This window comes from Peromyscus leucopus, chromosome 1, assembly GCF_004664715.2.
Source record: "Peromyscus leucopus breed LL Stock chromosome 1, UCI_PerLeu_2.1, whole genome shotgun sequence".
Taxonomy (NCBI): Eukaryota; Metazoa; Chordata; class Mammalia; order Rodentia; family Cricetidae; genus Peromyscus; species Peromyscus leucopus.
The window spans coordinates 69,189,501-69,214,789 of NC_051063.1; positions in this window are offsets into that span (position 1 = coordinate 69,189,501).

Genomic DNA, 25,289 nt, shown 5'->3' on the forward strand with positions numbered 1-25,289 from the left:
TCACAATTTCAAAGGTTTTAGTCCACCATGAGGAGGAAAACACACACACACACACACACACACACACACACACACACACACACACACACACAATTTCTAGAGACAGATCACAAGGTCTCATCTGTGGCTGAATCAGTGGATGGATCAAATTTTGAATAGACTATCGGGAGATGGTAGAATGGTAGGAGGTGGAAGCTGGTCATAGGAGATGTGTGTGTGTGTGTGTGTGTGTGATTTCTCCTGGGCATTTCTCAACCCAATCCTGTTGATAACAAGATCAGCCATACAAGGAAAATACTCATTTTCTAGTAAAGTTTTCCAAGAAGGATGAACACAGAATTCCCATTGTCCTTACATACTTTGTGGTTTAGTATTCAAAGGTCAGCAGGACTGAAAAATCAAGTCTTGGGCTTATTATTCTTTCCTCTGGGTTGATTTTTTTTCTTTTAATGCAATCTTGATCACTTATTGACAATTAGTGAATTAGTTGTTATTTCTGTGAAACTCAAACCCAGGGACGTGCCCACCCCACCCAGGCAGGTGCCCTGCTGCTGTCCACACACAGCATGATTGCTCGGTTTTGTTCACTGTTGTGGTTTCTATGCTGCTCTTAGAAACCTGACCTTAGCTGGACTCTGTCCCCCTTATAAATAATTAGATCTTTATATTTTAACACTCTCTGACTCTTTTTCTTCACCTTTGCAGCTTAATTCCTTTTCTTATGTATGTATCAGAATTAATCATTCTGTGTCTGGTCTATCAGGTGCTGGGGTGAGGGTATTCCCACTGTGCTGAGTCAATTTTTCTTTCTAGAAGTTTAACTGGATTCTAAATATAAATTGTAGCTTTCTTTAATTATTTGATTTCCAACTGCCAGGATTCCATTTTTATCTGTGTTGGCTCCTCCTCGTCTGCCCTCCAACTACTTTCCTGGCGAGCATTTCTCCTCACCCTCTTTCCTCTCCGTATGTCTTATTTTCCCTTTGGATTTTCTACTTTTATTTTCCTCTATGCCTCTGTTTGATTTCCACCATTTTTTTTCTTGGCCACTATGATTTCTTTTCTTTTTTCTTTTTTTCAGACTGTCCACAATCTTGTCCAGGTGGGCCCAGGACTCGCTGTGTGATCTCCCAAATACTGGATTGCGGGTGTGGGCCACCATGCCAGATCAATACCAGCTATTTCTGTTATGACATTCTCTATTTCTCTTTTAATTGTTTTTGCTTTTCTAAATGTAACCATTGTTTTATTTATTCCTATAATTAAAAAAAATAGCTTTTTGTTTTTTAGTTCCAAATACTTACTTAATTACATTTAATTTAGTTTAGGGTTTTTCTTTTCTCTTTTTTAAAGATTGACTTTATTTGTGTCTTTGTGTGTGTGTGTGTGTGTGTGTGTGTGTATGAGAGAGAGAGAGAGAGAGAGAGAGAGAGAGAGAGAGAGCATTCACACATCTGAGTGCAGGTACCTTTGGAGGATAAGCAATCTCCTGGAGCTGGAGTTATAGGAGGTTGTGTACTACTTATTGTGGTGCTGGGAATCAAACTCTGGTCCTCTGAAAGAGCAGTAATTGCTCTTAACTGCGGAGCCTTCTCTCCATCTTCTAGGACTTTTTCTTACATCTTTTCTGCTTTATGGCTTTTGAGGGAAGAGAGAAGCTTGTATGCATTAACCTTGAGGTTGTGTTTTTCTCATGGGGTTTTATAAATAAAGATTCCCCATGCTCCTGCCCTTTGTGTACATGGATGATGGCTTGGGATGACCCAGCAACACATGCTTTTGTTATGCACAACACCCCCTTCTGTATGGATTGAGCAGAGGGCATGCACCTTTCTACATTTGGTTTACCTTACAGAACCTTATATTTCAGTGGTTCTCAACCTGTGGGTCAAGACCCCTTTGAGGGGATCACATATCATATATCCTGTATATCAGACATTACATTATGATTCATAATAGTAGCAAAGTTACAGTTATAAAGTAGCAATGAAATAATTCTATGATTGGGGGTCACCACAACATGAGGAACTGTATTAAAGGGTCACAGCATTAGGGAGGTTGAGAACCACTGCTGTATTTCTTCTTCCCCATCCCCAGCTCTCCTGGCCTCTCTGCACTTCACTGTCTCTCTCCAGGTCAGGCTTGGTCTTCAGTTACTTCCCTCTGGTTATGGCCCCTGTCTACAGGGAGCCTTTGTCACGTCTCACACTTGACTTCCTGTTTCCTAACCTTGACTTCCTGTTTCCTAACCTGTTCCTTCTGTTCTTTCCAGAGCGTCTGCTGATCCTTCACAGAAAGGTTAATGGGAGAGATTTAGGCGATAGTCTGTGGGATCTTGACATTTACCTGTCATGCTAACCCGGAGTGTTCAGTGTCCCTTTTAATTTTATACGCTGAATGCCTGGGGCGTAGTGGGTCTGTTTTCTCTTCCTGCTGTGGGGTGAAATTTGTGGAGAGTGTGTGGAGAGATTTGCCTTTAAGGCATCTCCACTTTCTTCATGGCTGGGGGCGCTCTTTCTTATGGCCTTCCTCCGCACACCTTCCTCCTTTAGCTTTTCCTGTTCTCAGGGCCACAAAGAAGTTGCATGTGTAGAAGAAAAGGAGCTGCAGCTACAACATTTGACTTGTATGAAACTAAAACTACTTGACAGTAATATCCAAAACATGTTTAATAAACTTTTAGGAACAACAATCTGTTCAACTTCCAATGAAACCAGAACCTCAGATAGTATTATCATCACATGCTTGCTTAAAATTTCAGTGCTCTAGGGGATTTGAAAGTTTGAACAAAAGGTAAATCCTCTATGTTGAAATTTATCAAGGTTTTAATAATATATCAAAAAACATTGTGTTTGTTATGTTTTTCAAAGCTCCATACAGAAATGGAAACAAACAGGGCTGAACAAGGATAAGGCTGTGTGATCCGCAGGTCTTAACCTTGATGGGAACTACTGTGTTCCATGTTCATAAATAATTTCTTAACAGTGATTAGAAATGTGTTTATATGATAAAGTTACATTTCATAATGAGTCTCCCCATTCCGCAGATGATAAAGACAACTGGGATACACTTGTAGGAAATGCTGAAGTTTATTAAAGAAATAAATTATGAATCCAGCCAATGTGAAATAGTAAGTGTGAAGCATATTATTTATGTACTCAAGTAATTATTCTCCTATTTTCTTCTAATATCCTATTGTTATTAGAAATTTTATACCCTATTAACCTCCCCCTAACTTCTTCCCACAGCATAACATTTGTTTTAAGCACACACACACACATTCCTCCTGCCTCTCCCACACACCAGCATTTGCCCACGAGCAGGATCCTCCAAAGAAGAGAGACTGGCATTGACAGAATATGGTAGGAAGACTGGGATTCAAGGTGAAAGACACATTCCTAGCAGGTCAGTAGGCTAGTTTCTAGTTGTATGTTCAAAGCATGAATTAGGAAATATGGCTCCGCAATTAAGAGCACTTAGTGCTCTTGCAGAGGATCTGGGTTTGGTTCTCAGTACCCACGTGGCAGCTCACAGCCATCTGTAGCTCTGGTTTCAGGGACTCCATTGCCCTCTTCTGACCTCTGTCAGCACTGTGTGCACACCGCACACATTATATACACTCAGGCTCATTGCTTGTACACATAATCAACAAATAAAAATAAAAACTGTTCTTTGTGGCTTTTCAAAAAATGTGTGAATCAGGAAAGCTCAACTTGGAGGGAGCCCTTGTACACATGAAATAAATGACTGGAAGCTGGGGTGATTTTTTTTTTGTGTGTGAATCTTTAAACTTGGAAGGAATTCAGATTAAAAGGATTTTGAAGCCAGGTGGTGGTGGGTGGTGCATGCCTTTAATCCCAGCACTCGGGAGACAGAGCCAGGTGGATCTCAGTGAGTTCGAGGCCAGCCTGGTCCACAGAGCAAGATCCAGGAAAGGCGCAAAAACTGCACAGAGAAAAACCTGTCTCGAAAAAACCAAAAATAAATAAATAAATAAATAAATAAATAAATAAATAAATGGATTTTCAACAACACCTGACAGCCTGCAGATTCCTGAAATGTTTCCAGCCATGGAGAAGTCTTGATTAAACACTTCTTCCTCCTGGAACTTTGTAATCCCTCATGAAATATATGATTCCAATTAGTTTGATGCCACTGGAGGAGGAAGGTGCAATTTATTGACTGAGAGGTACAGTCAGTGTGGGGCGTTTGTTCTCTAACCATGAATAGCCAGGGTCTGACGATAGGATCAATTTGCCTGATGTTCAATCATACCTTCTCTCAAATGGAAACATACAAATAAAGGGGCCGAAAGGAAATGTTGACAGCTTCCATTTCTGTGATGTTTTAGAGCTTATTTTTAAAAATATTTTACTTATTTTTAATGTATATGAGTGTTTTGCCTGGGTATATGTTATGTGCACCATATGCATGCAGTGCTCAGAGAGGGTACAAGGAACTGGGTTACAGGCAGTTGTGAAACACCATGTGGCTGCTGGGAACTGAAGCCAGGTCCTCTGCAAGAGCAGCAAATACTCTTAACTACTGATCTATCTCTTCAGCCTGTTTTTTACACTTTTAAAAGTTAAAGTTCATTTATGGGTCATGAAAGATGGCTCAACTGATAAAGTGTTTGCTATGCCAGCCTAAGGACCTGAGTTTTGATCCTCAGCACTGGTGGTATACCACTATAACCCCACCATTGGGGGAGGGCAAAGACAGGAGAATAGTGAGCTCCGGGTTCAATAAGATCCTACCTTAAAAACGTAAGTTGAAGAGCAATCAAGACAGGCAACTGACATCATCCACATGCCCATATGTGCATGACCATATGACACCTACATCCAAAACACACACACACACACACACACACACACACACACACACACACACACATTTCTACACATTATCAAATGAGGCACTGGAATCCTTTGACTTATGCAGAATTGGGGTTACCACCCCTGTTTGATAAGTAAGGACCTATAGTTAAAGCAAGTCATTAAGAACACTTGGTCAATATTCAGTTGATATTCCTGGGAGGCCTGCTCTTTTTTTTTTTTTTTTTTTTTTTTTTTTTTTTTTGAAGGGAAATGGAGGAGGAGTAGATATGGGAAAGAGAGAAAATTGGGGGACTGGGAGGAGAGGAGGGAGGGAGACTGTGGTTGGAATGTAAAGTACAAGAGAATAATAATTAAAGAAAAAAAGACATTTGGCCAGCCTTTCAGAATAGTTTGCATATGAGATGTCCTGCACAGGGCCATGTGTTAATTGTTTAGTCCTCCAGCTGGTAACACTTTTTGTTGGGGTGATCCTGTGGTTGCATTCCTGCTGAGCTACTCTTGGTCTGGCTCCAGAGAGTTAGCATCTAGCCCTCATCCACCTTTTTCTTAACTGATACCTTTTGTACTAGTTACTTTTCTTTAGATGAGATAAGACATCCTGATTACAGCAACGTACAGAAGAAAGAGTTTATTTCAGCTTATGGTTCCAGAGGGAGAGTCCATAATGACAGGAACATCATGGAAGCAGGTGGTAAGCATGAAGGCAGGTGGCAGGCATGAAGGCAGGTGGCAGGCATGGCAGCAGGAGCAGGAAGTTGAGAGCTCACATCTTGAACAGCCAACATGAAGCAGAGAGAGCAATTGTAAAGGTCATGAGCCTTTAAACTCTTAAAACCTGCCTCCAATGACACACTTGCTCCAAGGCCACACCTCTTGAACTTCCCCAAACAGCACCACCAATTGGGGGCCAAGAGTTCAGATGCTGAGTCTGTGGAGGATAGTCTCATTCAAACATCCACAAATGGTATTGCTGTGGAACGTTCTCTGGACACTGTAAATATGTATTACTCTCATTGGTTAATAAAGAGCTGACTGGCCTATAGTTAGGCAGGAGACATTGGGCAGGAGAGCCAGGGTAGGAGGATTCTGGGAAGAAGAAGGGCAGAATCAGAAGAGTTGCCAGGGGATGCAGAGGGAGCAAGACATGCTGGAGGACAGGTAAAGCCACGAGCCCCATGGCAACACATAGATTAATAGAAATGGGTTAATTTAAGTTATAAGAGCTAGTTAGTAATAAGCCTGAGCTATCAACCAAGCATTTATAATTAACTTGAGTCTCCATGTTGGTTATTTGGGAACTGGCAGAAAGGAAAGGAAAGTCCATCAACAGGCTGTCTTGTCACTGGCTCTTTTCAGGCTACATTCTCCCCCTTCTTGCCTGTCTCCTTCCACCCTGTGATGGTCAGCCTCCTCTCGGGCCCATGGAAGTAGAAGTGGCTTGCCATGGACTGAAACCTTCAGCTAACGCAAACCCAAATTGCTTCTCTCAGGTGTCTGCCACAGGTATGAAAGCCTGACTAAAATACCTTCTGTCTCCTCGGTCATCTCAGCTGACTCCTCTGACTTTGGTATTTGCAAACCCACCTAGCATTGCCTACTTAAAATGTGCTTAGGAAGTTAGCATTGAAGTCTTCCAGCCACAGAACGCTAACTGACTCAGTCTAGATCGCCTAGACTTCACAGACAGAGCTGGGAAACAGATCAAGAGAAGAAATCACAAGTGAAGAAACGGAACCAGAAATTAACGCCCAATGGTGGACAAGACTCTTCGTCTTCGCACAAATCTAGCAGGGCTGGTGTGAGTTCACTTCATTTTCTGATGCCATTCAGATCTGGATGCTCCATCAAAGAAGCAAAAGTCCTCGAAATGTGGAGCCTCTGAGATGATGCCAGAGCAGTTTTCAGTCAACAGAGACTGCCATTTCCAAGGAAGGCTGACACCACTGAGAGCATTTCTTTTCCAACTGTTTTCTGGACTGAGATTCACCTCTGCTCATAAGTCTTGATCAGGTCAATATGAGACCAGTGCTCACACTTTCTGACACCTTCATCTAAATCATTTTTATTTTTTCTTTCCACTTTGGGGTTAAAAAAATCTATCTTTAAAACAGGAGCAAAGTATATTTTCCTGAGTTGAAATAGTGCATGCAGAAAGCTGTATTTTTTTTTTTGCCATATGTAATAAACACTTATTATTTTACCCACAGAAGAGTCAGATTTGATTCCTGTCAAGGAAGGGTCAGTGATAAGAACTTTATGAATCTCAAATCCCCAGTCAGGTTTTGTCAAGCAAGGTCAATGCTTACAGATCTGCTCTGAAACCCACTACAAATGGGCATGCGCTTATAGACACACAGATGTATGGACACACATGCACAAACATATGTGCACACATATGCACATGCACACATGCAAATACACACAAATATGCACACACAATACACCCAGGAGAATTCAAAGAGTTTTAGAGCATAAAACAGATTCGGCAGCCCTTGTCCATTTTTACACTGACTTAAACTGTTATTGGGTTCTAACACCAGTATTTCTGAGATAAAATTCAGACAGGGAGAGTTATTTGGTATTACTCCTTTTATGCCACCCTGGGAGCTGCACACTGGAAGTTAACACCCAATTTCTGGATTCATAGCTTACTGAGAGGAATATATTTCAGACAGATATTTGATTTCTACTATAAGCATTGATTGATTGGAGTCCACTTTATGCATTTTTGGAAACAGCTATGAGTTGGAAAATCAGGGGCAGGAATGTTAGCTATTTTGTGATGGCAGGTGTAATTAATATTTTTAAACATGTCCCTCTCAGATGCTTTGGATCATCTGCTGTCTAAGTTGTAGGTAAGCAAATCATGTCTCCTTTGCTGGGCTAAGAGTGAAGTTGGATCCAGGTGCAGAAACACAGTCACCCTCTGCATGCAGCTCGCCCATCTCACCAGACCTGTAACTGCTGTTTGATATGCATTAAGTGGACTCTTCTGGAATAGCCACACTTTCCATTTATACACAGGCCATAAAATGGCTCCCCCAGCGTTCTCACTGGCTGCTCATGCTAGAAACAAATGACTGAAAGTTTGGAATTGTGGTAAAAACTCCTTCTAATCAAGGAAACTCATTTCCTGAGATCTAGACCTTGGCATTCTGATATAAAGATAACCTGAAGTGGCTGGAAAAGGAAGAAGAAAAGAATGTGAAGGTACCTGCATACTCTGGGGTGCTTCCCTCTGGACCCCGGATTAGGCACAGACCACAACAAAGCATCCATTTCCAAGTACAATCAAATGCAAGAGATCCTTTATTAAGCAAGGCAAAGAGACAGGTCCTGGATCGGCATCGGGCAGAAACAGCAGCAAACGGCTCAGCAAGAGTTAATTTTAAGAGGGATAAAGGAGAGATCTGTGTGTTACAATGAACTTGGATGTATAAGTAAGTTCTGATTGGGTATTTTAATTAGATTAGTCAAAATAATGGATTTTGATTGCCAGACCTTATGTTTTGATAGTTGGACCTTGGTAATCAGCCTCAGGAATGAGTCAGTGGCCAAATAAGGGAATAGACCTTGGTGGCTTCCTTTAGGAATGCAATCAGTTAATTTGGCAAGGGAGAGAAAGGTAAAAGGCAAAACCTATGAATGCCATGTTTGCCAGGCTTGGGCCTGCTAGAGACGTTCAGAGTACATCCCTGTTTTCCTCTTGTCTAACAATAACCTCTTCTACAAGTTGATGAGAACGTGTTTGCTTCATTTCAACGAAACATGGTACAGTGCTGGTTTGTTTCTGTCTTTGATGCAAGGTGAGCTATTCACTCTCTCCTTGGCCTCCTTTGCACACTACCATAATTCCATTGAGATAATACTAACTTTGAAGTTTTGTGTTTGATATAACTTGGTTCCTGTCTCTGCCCTCTAAGTTGAGGACTTCAAGCTTCCTGTTTTTTTTTTTCCTGTGACCATTTTTCATCCTTCCTGAATTCATCATCTAGCAGAAGTTAGAGAGCTGAATTCCAAGCATAAATCCATTTTCTCAAGACTCAGAGGCTCGTCTTCAGCTTCCTAATATAGCATCCCTAGCTGCACACCATTAAGGGAGTACTCTAAGTTCCTCAGTCTGTGGATGTTCTAGACCGTGGGACACAGCCCTCCTACTGGTTTGACTCTACCCCAAGTAATATGAATAATTACTAGAAAAACAATCAACCCTCCAACATTTTAAATTCAACATCCAAATGCTTTGATTATATGTGTGAAAGACCAAAACAGGTGCAACCTTTAGACTTTTAGATATTATACATATTTACATCCTAGAGTGACAGTATTCTTGCTGTATCTAATGGTATCTGATAGTGTAGTGATTTGAGAGCCAGCGTCTCCCATTGGAAACCTACACAAAGTAAGACTAGATGTGCTCTTACACACCTGCCATCCCAGCACTTGGGAGGCCCGAGACAGGAGCATTGGGAGTTGGTGGCCATCTTGAGCTGCTAGGGTTCAAGGTCAACCTGAGCTGCAGGGTGAGACTTTATCTCAAGCAGACAGACATGCAGCCAACACACCAGCGAAGCACGATGAAAGAAGCACACAAGATGCTCTCGAACCGTTACAAACCCCACCTCTCCTCAACAGAACTCATGTTTTCATGAGAGTGTGTGGCAGCCTTTTCTTCTCTACCATTTCAAACAGTTTTCAAATGATTGTGGTCAGAAGGCTCTGTTAGGCTCATACTGATTGAAGATATTTTAAAAAGTATTGCTAATATACCGTGGATCAACACAGCCTTAACATAGATTCTAATTAGTAATTCTTGAATTCACATAAAATTTCATTGAGGATATTATTTTAGCAAAATGGATGAGTACTTCTGCAGTTGTTTATATGCCCATGCGTGACTGTGGATGGACATGACAGGAAAAATGTGATACGGTTCATTCCAAAACAGTGAAGCTCTGTATATACATACAGCTTGATAACATAAACCAAGAGACAGAGGAGTTCCGTGGGGTATAATTGGACCTGGTTTTAGTTTTGTGATTTTTTTTTTTTTGTGGCACTGCTCCCAGGAGTCTGCCATATCAATCATTGATCAAGAAAATGCCCCATAGATTTAGGCCAATCTGATGGAGACATTTTCTTCACCGAGGTTCCCTCTTCCCAGATGACTCTGGCTCATGTCATGTCGGCAAAAAAATCAACCGCAGGATATTTGTTTTTCACCTTCTGAGGATTGTCTGTTTATTTTATTAGATCATTTATAGACTGGATTGTTTGATTTCCGGGCATTTGGTTTTTAAGGTTTTTAACCTTAAAACACACACACACACACACACACTCCAGGTATTAATTAGTCCATGTCAGATGCGTAGGTAGACAAGCTCTTTCTGTTAGTCTCTTTGCTCTTGATTTCACGAAATCCTGGCTGGCAGCTGGCATTATTTCCAGAGCAGTTGAAATCCTTGCCTGTGCCCATGTCGTGGAGCCTCTCATTCTTTCCTCTTACGACTGCAGAGTTTCGGATTTTGTTCCCTTGGAAGTTGATTTTTGTACGGAGAGAAAGATGGGGCTGTCACTTCATCCTCTGCACGTGAACACTCAGTTTCCCACTTACTGAAGAAAGTGTCTTTTCTCTAAAGTGCATTTTTGGATTCTTTTGTCAAAAATCGGGCTGCTCTAGCTACAGAGATTCACGTCTTGCCCTCTACTCTGCTCAGTTGATGTATGTGTCCATTTCTGTGGCTGCTCAGTGTTCACTTTTCAAAAGGCTCTGTTTCCCTGGTGACTTGTGCTCTCCATGGGACAACTTCCATCCACTTCTGTCACTCTGAAGAGCCTCCCTCTCTAGGGAGCAGGAGCAGTGAGGGGCCTTCATGGCCACCATCACCTCCCATTGCTGCAGGTCGTTTTGACTTGTTTATCTTTGCTCTTTCTCTGCATTATAGAGATCCATGCTCACTCTCTGCTTGTAGATTCTACCAAGCCCAGGTGGGAAGTGTTGGGGGAAACCTGCTCCCAGCGTTACCACGGCCATGTCTGCAGGGTCAGGCACAGATGTTCTGCTGTCAACCCCCAAACAATCCAGTACAACAGTGCCCACGTATTTATATTGTGTTACCTACTAACGGTCATCTGGAGATGGTTGGAAGTGTACAGGCAATGAAGAAGGTTGCTCGCAATGCTATGCCATTTTACAAGTGAGATGGGAACATCTGCAGATTTTTTAAAAACCTGAAACCAATCCACACAACCCCAGATATTGAGGACAAGTTTAAGTCTGAGGTCGAAATGAATCTCAATAGTAAGTCCAGGTCAGTATTTCTCCTTCCCTCCCTCGCTCCCTCCCTCCCTTTCTCTTTCCCCTCTTCCCTTCTTCCTTCGTTTCTTACTTTCCAGAACCTAGGACCTCATGCTTGGACCTAATTTCTAAAAACATTTATTCCTAGCTCGAGTGTCACCTCACTAAGAACAACACTGACCCCTCGTCCCAGTTCAAGTTCAGAGTCCTGACCTCCTACCACTCCAGAGTTGCCTTCTTTCCTAGCTTTTTCTTTTAAAAGCAGAAGTTAGTATATTAATATGCTTCAATTAATTGGTATATTAATTCACAGTTTATGAAGTTCTACACATTCAGGAGACTTTGAATCTGGGGTTTGCTAACATACCCCACACAACAAAACAGTGCTGGATACTTAGTGGGCACTCAATAAATATTCGCTGAATGACCGAATAAACTGTGAATGGTTCTGCCCACTTCTTAGTGAGTGAAACAGGGCTGGCTTCCAATAAGCACATTAGGATTTCCAGTGGCTTGAAGCACAATCGATGCAGGAAGCTTCACCTGAATTAATAGCTTGTCTTCAGAATAAAAGTTTAAAGAGAAACTGTGCCAATATTATTTTATGACTATTCCCTTTGCCGGAACAGACAGAGGGATGACACAGGCTGCTGGCTCCCTTCCCAGCCTAGAACTGAAGATGCCGAGGTAGGAGGAAGGCACTGTATGGCTGTAGAGATGAGATCATGACCCCTCCAAGGAGCAGCAAGTGTGGCCGCCTATCTTGGTCATGTTTCCATAGGCTTCCTTTTTGGAGAACCCTCACTTCCTTAGTCTACTTACAACAGGCAAGCTATGACCTTGGCTCTATTACTCCATAATAAAACTGACCTTCTAAGAAGACAACATTCTCGGTGGGGGAGAACGTCTCCCTAAGAAAAGTTATCCAGCTATTAAATAGAACAGAACATCCAACATGAAAGGAAAGGGAAGAGATGAGAGGTGGAAAAGGCGAAATAGAACACTCTGTCCTGGACCAGCAGGAAGAATGGGGACAGAGTGAGGAAGGCTCTGATCAGCCGAGTCCCAGGGAGGGTGAGGTGCAAAGGAGAGCCAGCACGGCCAAGTGGAAATGTTCCCTGCAAAGTCCTGAGTTTTAAAACAAATGGCACGGCAATAAAGCAGAGAGTAGGTGAGGCCAAAAATGCATCAGTGACCCAGAAACTCAGATCAGGAAACCCGTCTAGCAGCAGGAAGGGATAAAAAAGATGAAAACTGTAATAGAAAAGTTGTGATGTAAAGGGTAATGTGTGTGAGAACACGCCAGAGCACAAGGGACATGCAACTACGTATACATGTAAAGGATAGTATATGCTCCAAAACCAAAAAAAAAAAAAAACCAAAACCACACTTTAAAAAGAGAAGCAATTTCCAAGAAGCTAAAATATTTAAGCATCTGGTTGCAAAATCTCATAGGCTTCTAACTATATGAATAAGAAAAGACCTCTACCACCTGTAATTTGACTCAAAGACAAAGATAGAATGCCGCGGGCTTTGGAGTAGGAAAGACTGATCACTCACAGGGTAATGAGGATCAGTATGTTCTACACTCCTAAGAACAGTCGGGGAGTTAGAACATGATTCACAGCTAGCTCCAGGGTGAGACCAATGTGGAGGCAACACCAGCCAGTGCAGACATAAGGCTCAGGAATCATGTTTTGCAAAGATCTTTGAAAACCCCACTGGAGGATATTCCCCACAAGGGGGTTAAAAAGTCACAAGTAACTGAAACAAAGATGAATTACCAGGTAGATAAGTCACTTGATTAAAATAGAGTTCCCCAAACCAAGAAGCCTCAAAGAAAGTTGGGATGGAGGAATGAAGGATGAGGAGAGAATATGCAAGCCCTTCTGAACCAAAAATCCAAAGGATAAAAACTTCAAAAACAGTTCAGCTGAGTTGAGTTTTGATTTTAGAATGATTAGTATACATAAATGTCTGATGATTTCTTTTCAGAATTATTCACACTAAATAATATCTTCTTGCCCTTAATCCAAGTCTGATCTCTTTTTAAAGTTTTTTTTTTTTTTATTTAAATTAGTTCTTTGAGAATTTTGTACAGTGTTTTGGTCATATTCATCCCTCTCCAACTCCTCCCAAATACACACCCCCCCATACCCACCCTCCCCCAACTCTTCCCAAATACACTCCCCTCTCTACCCACCCAATTTGTGTCCTTTTCTTTTGCTTTTTCCCCCCACTCATCAAATCCAAGTGCACCCTTGTTAAAAGGCATCTCAGGAAGTCGGTCAAGGTTCGATACTTGCTAATGCTCTATCAGTGGGCTTCTCTTCCTGCACTGGTTGACTGTGTACCAGTGTGTTATTCCCAAAGCCAGGCAGGGATGAATGGGCTCCTCCCTGGCATTATTTTATTGTATAGTAATTTTTTCTTGAGATAGGGTCTCGTCACATTGCTCTGGCTGTCCTAGATGGAACTCAATGTATAGACCAAGCTGGCATCATGTATAAGCTGAGAATTCTAGGAATTTTTGAATATTTCCCCTGATTTCTTCAATGAACCACTGATCATTCAAGAGTGTATTCTTCAATCCCTATGTATTGATGTAGTCTCTGTAGTTTCTCTTGCTGTTGATTTCTAGTTTTATTTCATCATGATCTAATAAGATAAAAGAAGTTACTTTTCTTCGTATTTGTTAAGACTTTGCTTTATGGCCTTAAATATGATCTATTTTAGAGAAATTTACATTCCCTGTTAAGAAGAATGTCTATTTCACAGCTGTTTATATTGACAATGTTGATGAATACTCTGTAGATGTCTGTTAAGTTCATTTATTTAGGGTATAGTTTAATGCTGAAGTTTATTTTTAAATTATTTTTATTATTATACATATTATAGTATAGTATGTGTGTGTGCATGTGCATGTGCAGGTGTGCATGTACCACATGCTCATGTTTGTTGCTGAAGGGCTTCTCTCCAGGTTCCTCAAGCCCCGCAGTCCCACAATCCATGTATAATATAATCACTCAGACACTTACATTACTTGCGAGCTGTAAGGCCGTGGCAGGCTTCTTGCTAACTGTTCTTATATCTTAAATTAACCCATTTCTATAAATCTATACCTTGCCACGTGGCTGGTGGCTTACCGGCGTCTTTACATGCTGCTTCTCCTGGCGGTGGCTGCAGTGTCTCCCCCTCCTTCTTCTTGTTTCCCCAATTCTCTTCTCTCTTTGTCCCGCCTATACTTCCTGCCTGGTCACTGGCCATCAGTGTTTTATTTATAAAGAGTGATATCCACAGCACATGTTGTTTTAAAGACACACTCTAGATTTTAGAGATAGGCAATGTGTGGTAAAATACCCTGGCAAAGGCAGCTTAAGGGAGAGAGGATTTATTTCAGCCCACAGTTCAATAATAGTCCATTATCATGGCAGGGAGGTCAAGTGGTAGGAGTTTGGAGCAGCTGGCTGCACAATGTCCATAATCAGGAAGCAGAGAGTGACGGATGGATGTGTATCATGGCTCATGTGGGTCCCAGGAATCAAACCCAGGTCATCAGGCTTGGTAACAACAAGTGCCTTTACACACTGAGCTACTTTACTGGCCCCCCAAAAAAGTCCTTTCAAATTCAATCTGCAGGACCACGAAAAGGAAAGACAAACTACTATAATAACAACAATACCAAACCCCACCAGCTGTAGAAACATACCAAGATGAAGTCCAGCACTGTACTACCAATGAACAAAGGACGTGGTAACAGTAGGAAGGCTGGGAAGCTAAAAGCTGATGAACTATGCATTTAAGCTTCACTGTCCAGGTATGTAAAAATTCAGATGAATAGCAGCTTATCAAAATTTAAATCTGACAGCTGACCATAAATTTCATCTTATCTAGTAAGTTCTGGACCTGCTTATCTTGTGTATTTGTAGATGACACATAGCACCAATTATTTCCAGCAAAATCAACACAGCAAACATTGTGTAAGGGCACATCGGATTGTTAGTCATATCCATGGACATTCATGCCAAGAGCATCATTGTGTAAGAGTACATTGATTTGTTGGTCACATCCATGGATGTTTGTGCCAAGAGCATCATGGAGTAAGGGCACATTATTTCATCACATTCATGGACGTTCATGTTGAGAGCATGAAATCTCAGCTTCCAGTTTCTGAGCCTGAATGGGCAAAGCATTGGGGAGTATCTCTCTGGGGCCCTAATGCTCAGCTCATAAGGAGGATCCCATGACGTCCACTGAGGGGGCAGTTGCAGCCCCTGCTTCCTGCACAAGACTTTCCAGACTGTTATAATTGTTTCTGACACACAAAGCCCCCAACCTCATAATTCAAAACACATTATAAAATAGCACTTGAGGAAGGAAAAGAAATAAACACAGGATTATTTAAAGCCCTTTAAGTGGGTCCTAAACTACAGTCTTGTGAACATTTAATGCTGGGCACAGTTCAGTGGGCAATAAATAAAATGGCCTGGGAAGAAGTGGGACATTTTCTGATAGAATGAGCATTCCCTGCCCTGAGGAAAGGTTCTGTAAAACAAGTGCCTCTCAGTATGTGACATGCAGACCATGCATCTGGCCACTTCCTCTTATTTGACATTGTGTCCTGCAGTGTTCTGAAATTCCACAGTAAGTGATAGGTTTTGGCTTGATGTAAATTCTCTTTCTCCCTCCCTCCCTCCTCCCCTCTCTTCCTCCTTCTCTTCTTCCTTCCATGAATATTCCTAAATATACTATATACATTTCAATTTTTTAATTTACTTTTATTTTATGTGTATGGGTGTTTTGCCTTCGTGTATGTGTGTGTTTGTGTGTGTGTGCTCTGTATGTGTGCATAGTACCCGTGAAAGCCAGAAGAAGGCATTAGATTATCTGAAACTGAAATTATAGATAGTGTGAGCTGCTGCTATGTGGGTGCTGGGAATCAACTCAGGGCCTCTGGAGGAGCAGCCAGTGCTTTTTACCACGGAGTCATCTCCCCAGCCCAAATATGTATAATTTAATATAAGCAATTAGAGTAGCAAGTAAAAAACAAAACTACCTCAAATCCCATGATCCACACAGTAAACCCAATACTCAATTCCCTTTGGAATATTTCTCTCACTTCTTCACTTCTTCCCCTTGCTTCATCTCTCTCTCTCTCTCTCTCTCTCTCTCTCTCTCTCTCTCTCTCTCTCTCTCTGTCTGACACACACACACACACACACACACACACACACACACACAGACACAGAGACAGAGAGAGACACACACAGAGAGAGAACACAACTGTAAATTTCTAAGATAGGATAAGCATCCATTCAAACCTTCCAAATCTAGTCAACATTTAAACTGATTTTAGTTTTTCTAGGTTGTAAATAACACTGTATTGTGTGTCTTTATGAAGACAGGTCTTCTTCATGCTCCCATCTGTATTTAGAATTGCTATCTCGGGCTAAATCCCAGGGGGGAATTAATTACTAACCAAAGACTATAAACAGGTTAGAGTCTTAATACATTGCCCAACTGATTCCAAAGGCAGTAACCCTTATACACTGCAACCTGCTGTGTGTGGTCTGCCCATGGCAACTCACTCTCACCAGCAGAGTAAAATTAAAATGGCCTTTTATTGTAGTGAGGCCATTCATTTAGTACCTGTTCTTATTCATTGCCTGCTGGAGATAGTGAGAAAGACCCACAGTTCTTCTTGAGGGATTTGCTAGCTAGTGGTGGAGACAGGAAGTCTCTGGAATACAGGGCATGTCACCTGACATTCATCCTCTCTTCTCTTCCCTGAGACAGCCTGTTGAGTACCACCCCAGTTCCAAGTGAGAGCCCTGACTCAGTTTCCCTCTCAAGGCTGCCTCTGCTCCAAAGTTGCTAGAATGGGCAGCGTCACCTTTTGAGGAGGGAGAAAGGGTATGGACACCCATGGCAAAAGAGAAGGAGTTTGGGGAGGATGGAGAGTTGGCTCAGGGGTTAAGAGTACTTGCTACTTTTGCAGAGGACCTAGGTTTGGTTCACAGCCAGCTGTGAATTCACTTTCAGAGGATCTGATGCCCTCTCCTGGCCTCCATGGGTACCAGGTATGCATGTGGTGCACATACATATATACGGGTGCTCATACATACACATAAGAATATTTTTTAAAAAAGAAGACAAGCGTTCTCCATAGTGCAGCTGGCTGGCTACATGAAGCCCACTCCTGAGCAGATGCAGCCCCTCCAAGCCATGTTCGAGTGTAACCTCACACAGATATGAGCAGAAGGATCCTGCTTCCCTTTCCTAGTGCCAGGTCCTACAGGACAGTTTGCTCTTTCCCAGATTTTCCCACAGTCGACCTGGTCTAAGAAGGTGAGAGAAGTGTTACAAAAACATGGGAGGAAGGTGATGCTGGACCAGGCTGAGCTTACTGATATAAATTCAATTCAGCCCCACTAAGTAGAGATTCCACACTTAATGTTGATGTTTGAGGAGGTAGAAAAGGGCTTGTGTCTTTGACTGGATGTCTGATGCATAGATCAGAATGATGAGACCTGGCCCCAAGTTTACTACAGAGGAAGGAGTAACACGCTTGGGAAGTGAGTTTGTCATGGAAGACCTCATGCACATTGGGAAGGTCCAGAGAACACACGTTTTTAACCATGAGTGTGAAGAAAGGAAGTAGTGAAGGACCCTGGCATCTTCAAAGGCATCTGTGATTTCTCTCCAGGAAGCTTACATGCAAAGGGGGAGATTGGATTCTCGGAGGAAGGATTGAAACCAGGAGTAGTGACCAGAATGGACAACAGAGCTAAAGGTACCATGGGAGCTCTCTGGCCTGCACAGAGCACTGGTGTCAGCCAATGGCTTGTGGTGTCTCTAGGAGAGAAATGGGAATGCATCACGTTCTTACTTTCTCTGCTATAGAACAGAAGAGAAAACAGTCTGATCTGAGTCACTCAAAGTCAGCATCCTCCATCATCAGAACTGGAGCCAGAGAAGAACCATAAACCTTAGATGCAGAGACTAGGTCTCCTTGAGATGGGACCAGAACTTGTGGGTGAGGAGGCAGCTGGATCCCTATAGATAGGACTTACAAATCTTAAATGAGGATGATCTTGAGCCCCATTGAGGTGATCCATAGCTCTTGAATGAAGAAGAGGTTGAGTCCCTCTCAAGGAGCCCAGTCACTGTTGCCAGATACTTACTGTGCTCATCTTCATCCCAGACTATTCAAAGGGACCTACAGAATTCCACAAAGATAGCTGTACACTGGGGAACTGGAAGTAAAGACTTCTTGGTGACTACTAGAAAAGGGTTGTGAACTGCTCTTCATCCCAGAAGACATGCAATATGATGACAATCCACCAGAGTAGGGCTATGGAGGTCAAGTGGTTGTGCAGGTCCATCTAGCAGGAGGCCAGTGGGTCTTCAAACTATTCTGTACCTGTTTCTCCATTCAAGAAGAATACATCACCATAATGGGAACACCTTACTATGGCAAGTTCCCCTTGTCATGGTCTTTGGAGTCAGAGTGGAGTCAGTGGGTAATCACAGGCCAGTTCCTTAACCTCCTTCAGGCTTCCAATCTGTAAGAGGGTGTAACCATCTTAGCCACCTCCCAAGTGCTGTAAGGAATTAGTGAGGTCAGGTATGTGTAACTGTCTGTTCAGCATTGATAAAACTATACTTCCACCTGCATATACCACAACACACACACACACACACACACACACACACACACACACACACACAGAGCATATGGAACAAATCTTAGACAAGTAATTTATTCATAAACACTTTGGTGCATATATGGTTAGTATCACCAGAGGGCTGGGCTACTGGACATGCCATAGTGTGGTATTGTGTTCCCCAAAATATTGTATACTCTAATAAATTTATCTGGGGTCAGAGAACAGACAGCCACTAGATACAAAGGCTAGAAAATGGTGGCACTCACACCTTTAATCCTAGCATTCCAGAGATAGAAATCCCTCTGGATCTCTGTGAGTTCAAGGCCACATTGGAAACGGCCAGGCAAGGTGACACACACCTTTAATCCCAGAAAGCCAGCCTTTAATCCCAGGGAGTGGTGGTAGAAAGGAGAAAGATATATAAGGCGTGAGGACAAGAAACTAGAAGAATTTGGGCTGGTTAAGCATTAAGGCTTTTGAGCAGTAATTCAGCTGAGACCCATTCCGGATGAGTACTCAGAGGCCTCCAGTCTGAGGAGACAAGACCAGCTGAGGATCCGTCGAGGTGAGATAGATGTGGCTTGTTCTGTCTCTCTGATCTACCAGCATGGACCCCAATAACTCGCCTCAGGTTTGATTTTATTAATAAGAACTTTTAAGATTCCTGCTACACCATAGGGCATTTTATTTTGATTGTGTTAACTGAGGGAGAAGACCTGTTTATCCTGGGCTGGGATCTTGTACTGTTTATTTAAATGGAGAAAGAGGACTGAGCAGTGGCAAGCATCCATCGCCCTCGGCTTCCAGATTGTGGATATTATGTGGTAATCTGCCCCAGGCTCCTGTCTTCTTGACCTCCCTGCCAAGATAACAGACTACTGAACTGTGAGCTGAAATAAACCCTTTCTCACTGGAGCTGCTTTGTCCAGGTATTTTTATCATATTCACAGAAGAGTAACTAAGATAGTACCTATCTTTAAAAGTTAAAGTATGTTTAACAAACACTTTACAATCCAGTACATCTTTAATATCAAATATCCAGAGTTTAAATTTCTGCATTGTTAAAATTATTTTAAGTTAGAATATTTTTTTCCATATCATCTTATGTGTATGTGTTTTGCCTGTGTGTGCACCCTCAGAGGTCAGAAGAAGGTGTCTGATCCCTTGGGACTGAAGTTACAGAGAGTTGCAAGGCATCACTGTGGGTGCTGGGAGCCAAACCTGGGTCCCTTGGAAAAGCAGACAGTGCTGTTAACTATTGAGCCATCTTTCCTGCCACGTATTTTAGTTTTTTGGTTTTTTTTTTAAATTAGGATTAACAGGAGCTGGGGAGATGGCTCAGTGAGTAAAACACTTACTGTGCGAGCCTGAGGACCTGAGTTGGGATCTGCAGTGGTCACACACAGTGGGTTCAGTGAACACACACCAGCAACCCCATTGCTGGGAGTGCAGACACAAACCAATCCCAGAGCTTCTCTGGGCAGCCAGCCTGGCCCAAACAGTAAGTAAGCTCAGATTCAGAGCGAGAACTTGTCCCAAGCATAAGTTGGAAAGCATTAGACAAAGATACCCAAAGACAGCTTCTGGCTTCTATACATGCATACACAAGTGATCAAACACATGCCTATACCACAGCATGTGTGCGCGTGTGTGTGCACATACACATACACACACACAACATATATATGTATATATGTACACACATGTCAGTACATGGCAATCAATAGATCAGTTCTCTTTGAATTCTCATTTATCTATTAATAATTTATCTTTCCATTTGTCTGTTTCTATCTCTCTTTTATTTTTGTTTCTCTTGGATAAATGCCCACTTCTCACATGGCTATGTTATACAGTAGGTATATGTACAACTTTGAAAGACATTGCCCAGAAATCATCCACAGTGGATGCACTGGTTCCCATTCCCACAAGCAGCATCCTGGCAGCCCTTGGCTGTCGGTCATTTTCCTTCAACCATCTGAAGGGTGTGCACTGGAATGGCCTCCCCTGTGACCACACCAGCTGGGCATCACTTCAGCTGCTTCTCTTCTTCCACGAAGCATCTTGTTAATGTTTTTTTATTTTATTTGAATTGTTTGCCTTTCATGATTATACATAATATATGTAATAATGCATATATGTCAAAGGGGTCATAGTCTCTCGCCCTTGCCTCTCTCTCTCTCTCTCTCTCTCTCTCTCTCTCTCTTTCTCTTTTTTTTTTTTTTTTTGTTTTGTTTTGTTTTCCGAGATGGGGTTTCTCTTGTGTAGCTTTGCGCCTTTCCTGGATCTCACTTGGTAGCCCAGGCTGGCCTCGAACTCACAGAGATCTGCCTGCCTCTGCCTCCCGAGTGCTGGGATTAAAGGCGTGTGCCACCACCGCCCGGCTGCCTCTCTTTATAGTGTCCAGTATATCATATTTTCCTCCATGGGATTTGCCCAATCATTTTCTTACAAATACCTTTTGAATGTTAACATTTAAAAATTTTTTACAAATGGCAATTTATATAATCTTTTTCCTTTATAATTCAAAAGGTCTTCTTTCTTTCTTTCTTTCTTTCTTTCTTTCTTTCTTTCTTTCTTTCTTTCTTTCTCTCTTTCTTTCTTTCCTTCTTTTCCTTCCTTCCTTCCTTCCTGTCTGTCTTTTTTTTTTTTTGTCCAATTCTATATCTACCAATCTGGCCAGACACATCTCTTCATTTATTCCTGTTTTTCAGCAGCATTCTGAATATTCTCACATACAGACTTGCATTTGTTCTGTTTAGTTGACTACTAAGTCAATTGATACTGTGCTGACTAGTTTTATGTCAACTTGACACAAGGTAGAGTCATCTGAGAGGAGGGAGCTGTAATTGAGAAAATGTCTTCATAAGACTGGGCTGTAGGCAAACCTGTAGGACATTTTCTTAGTCAGTGATTGGTGGGGAAGAGTCCAGCACATTGTGTGTGGTGATCCTGGGTTCTACAAGAAAGCAGGCTGAGCAAGCTGTGAGGAGCAAGCCAGTAAGCAGCTCTCCTCCATGGCCTTTGCATCAGCTGCTGCCTCCAGGTTAATTCCTACTTTGAGTGCCTGCCTTGGCTTCCTTTGGGAGACTGTGACTTGGGATTTATAAGCCAAATGAACCCTTTCCTCCCCAATTTGCTTTTTGGTCATGGTGTTTCATCACAGCAATAGTTATCCTAAGACAAATACTTCTGGTATCATAAACGGGATGGTGTTTAAGTCATTTTGTTGTTGTTGTTCTTTTCTGTGTTTTGGGAATATCCCTCTCACCACCACTGCTTAGGTGTTGTCTCACTGGATGACATAGCGACAGGTTGTGCTTTCCTGTCCCAGTCTGAAAAGACTCTCGCTTCAACCTCCAATCCAGTCCCGCTAGTTTCTCTCTACTGGAGAACAGTATTTGGACTTTGGAACTTACTTGACTAGTGACGTAATCGTAAAATCAGTTGAAAGAATACATTCTCTCTTCATTGTCACTTATTTTATACACAGCTAGGTTTCTGTGATCTCACTTGTTTCTGACTTCAGGGTTTGCTTCTGTTGATTTAATTCTAGCATTTGAATACAGGATATTCATGAGTTCAAAGGTGTCTTGCTTCCTCTTGTCCTCCATCATCTCCCATTTAGTGATGACTTTATTAGCTTTAACTTTATTGTCCTCAAGGGTTTTCTTTTTGTCATTATAGTTTTTTTTTTCAGCTCCCTCCTTTCTTTTACAAATTTAGCATGAAACACACCCCTCTGATTGATTCTTGCAAATCACAGATCCTGGAGACTGCTTTATACGTGTACTCGGGTGACATTCTCCTGTGTGTGGATGGCTGTATAGTACTCCCTTGGTTGTTGTGTTCTGACAAACAAAGCTTGCCTGAAGATCAGAGGGTAGAACTAGCCACTAGTTAACCATAGAGGTCTGTGCAGACAGGAAGTGATGTGGCTGGGCGGAGAGAGGAATGTAAGGCAAGAGGAGATGAGAGCTTGACATTTTTCGGTCTGAGGAGTCAGAGAGGCAAGAGGTGACTGTGGTTTTTATCCTGATATCTGATTCTGGGTTTTTATTGATAAGACCAATTAGATTTGCACTTCACTTGGTGTGTGTACTGTGATGGTCTTTTGCTGAGAGACACCTGAGTCATCTCGGGTCTGTCGTTATTATAAGCCAAGTCATGACAGATAACTTTAGTGTATGTTGTCTAGTTTTTACAGGAATAAATCTTCATGGTAAACTTCCAGAAGAGAGATTGTTGGCACAAAGGTAAATACATATCTGATTTTATGAGATATTGCCTAATGTCCCTATTAACAGGCTTTCTACAATTTTATGCCATCAGAACTATGTGAAACAGCGCCTCCCCCGCACCCAGGGCTACACTGATGAGCATAAAGATTCTTTTGGCTATACCTAAAATATTCCCCTAGACTGCTACAGTTTCTCCGAACATAGAATAAATTTCACTTGCTGGTAGGTTCCAGTCAGTAAGGCAGTGTCCTAGATTATATGTGCTACTTTAACAAAATACCCAAGACTGAGTGATTTATAAGTAATCGATTTAGGTCTCATGGCTCTGGAGACTGGGAAACCCAAACACTGATCACCCAGAAGATGGGTGTCAGGTTGCTGCTCCAGGACAAGGTCTTGTCACTGCGCCTTCTAGAGAAAAGGAAGGCTGTCTTTGAAGAACCAGAGAACACTGACTCCAGCCTCCAACCCTTTTACAAAGGTGCAAAACCTTCCATCACTCGTGAGAGGCCCATATCTCACTCCTGTTCCAGCTTGGGTTTTAGAAGGAATACCATTGTTTTTTCCACAGACGGCAGACAGGTAAGCCCCGCCCTCCTCAAGTATTCAAATTATATGGATATTTTAAGCCTTGCCTTCCACAAATATTCAAAGTATATGGCTATTTTTTTCAAGCATTCTCATTAGAAACCCAAAATATTTTATATTTTCAACCTCTTGTCACAACGACAAACAGAACACAACAGGCTAGTGGCTGAGCAGATTAGGTGTGGGCAATTCATCACTTTCACCACGAATATGTAGGAAAAGTTTAATTATAAATAATGCCAAGATTAATGGTGCTATTGCTAATTTTGTATATAATTTTTACTTAATTACATTCTGAAGCCAAATCCAAGCATTGAGCACATAGCATCTGTGATAGTTTTGATGGTTAACACAGTCTGGAATCCCCTGTGAGAATCTCAGTGAAGGAAATCATGTAGGTCAGGCTCTCTTGGGACATGCCTTTGAATGTTTTCTTTCTTCTTTTTTAAAGATTTATTTATTTTATATTGTGTGTATGTGAGTGTTTACCTGCATATTGCTCTGTGTACCACATGCACGCGTGGTACCCACAGAGGCCAGAAGAGGGTGTCAAAGCTCCTGGAACCGGAGTGACAGATAATTAGGAGCTGCCATGTGGGTGCTGGGAACTAAACTTGAGTCTTCTGCAAGAGCAGAAAGCTTTCTAACTGCTAAGCCATCTTTCCCCCACTGTGAGGGGTGTTTTCTTAATTGGATTAATTGAAGTGGGAAGGCCCACCCTGGATATGGCCTGAACCATTTCATGGGACAGGTCCTGACTGCATGCAAAGGAGAAAGCAAGCTAAACGCACAAAGGTTCTCTCTGGCTATCCTTGATGATGACTGTGACTAGTTGCTTCATGTCCCCATTGCTATGACTTTCCAGCAACGACAGGTGGTAATCTGGAATTGTGAGCTGAAATGACCCCTTTCTTCCACATTCACTTCTGTCAGGGTGTCAGTCACAGCAACAGGAAAGGAGACTAAGACATCCATAAACATTTGCTGAAGGATGCCATGCCTTTTACTCCTCAACTGGATCTGACATGTAATTACAGTTACATGCCAGTTAATTATTACTATAATTACTTATCAATTTAGCTGCATATCACTGTGTTAATAAAAATTAAGTAGTACGACATGACATGCTGATTTGTTTTATTTTGAAAATTAATACATGGGTTAATGTCTTCAGATCTGTGTCATTTAAACTTAACAAGAGTTGTATATTCTGTAAGATACAATTTATAATTTATTTTGTGGTGATTTTGAAAACACTGTTAGTATTGGGATAAAGAGATGCCTCAGAGGTTAAAAGGACTTACTCTGGCAGATGGTGGTGGTGCACACCTTTAATCCTAGCATGTGGGAGTCAAGGGCAGGTGGATCTCTGTGAGTTTGAGGCCAGCCTGATCTATGGAGCTAATTCCAGGACAAGAAGGGCTACACAAAGAAACCCTGTGTCAAAAACCAAAACAAACAAACTGCACTTACTACGTGTGGCAGTTTGAGTGTAATCAGTCCCCATCATCTCACAGGGAGTGCCACTGCTAGGAGGTGTGGCTGTGTTGGAGTGGGTGTGGCCTTGTTGGAGGAAGTATGCTACTGTGGGGGTCGGCTTTGAGGTTTCCTATGCTTAGGATATCACCGATGTCTCAATCAATTTCCTGTTGAC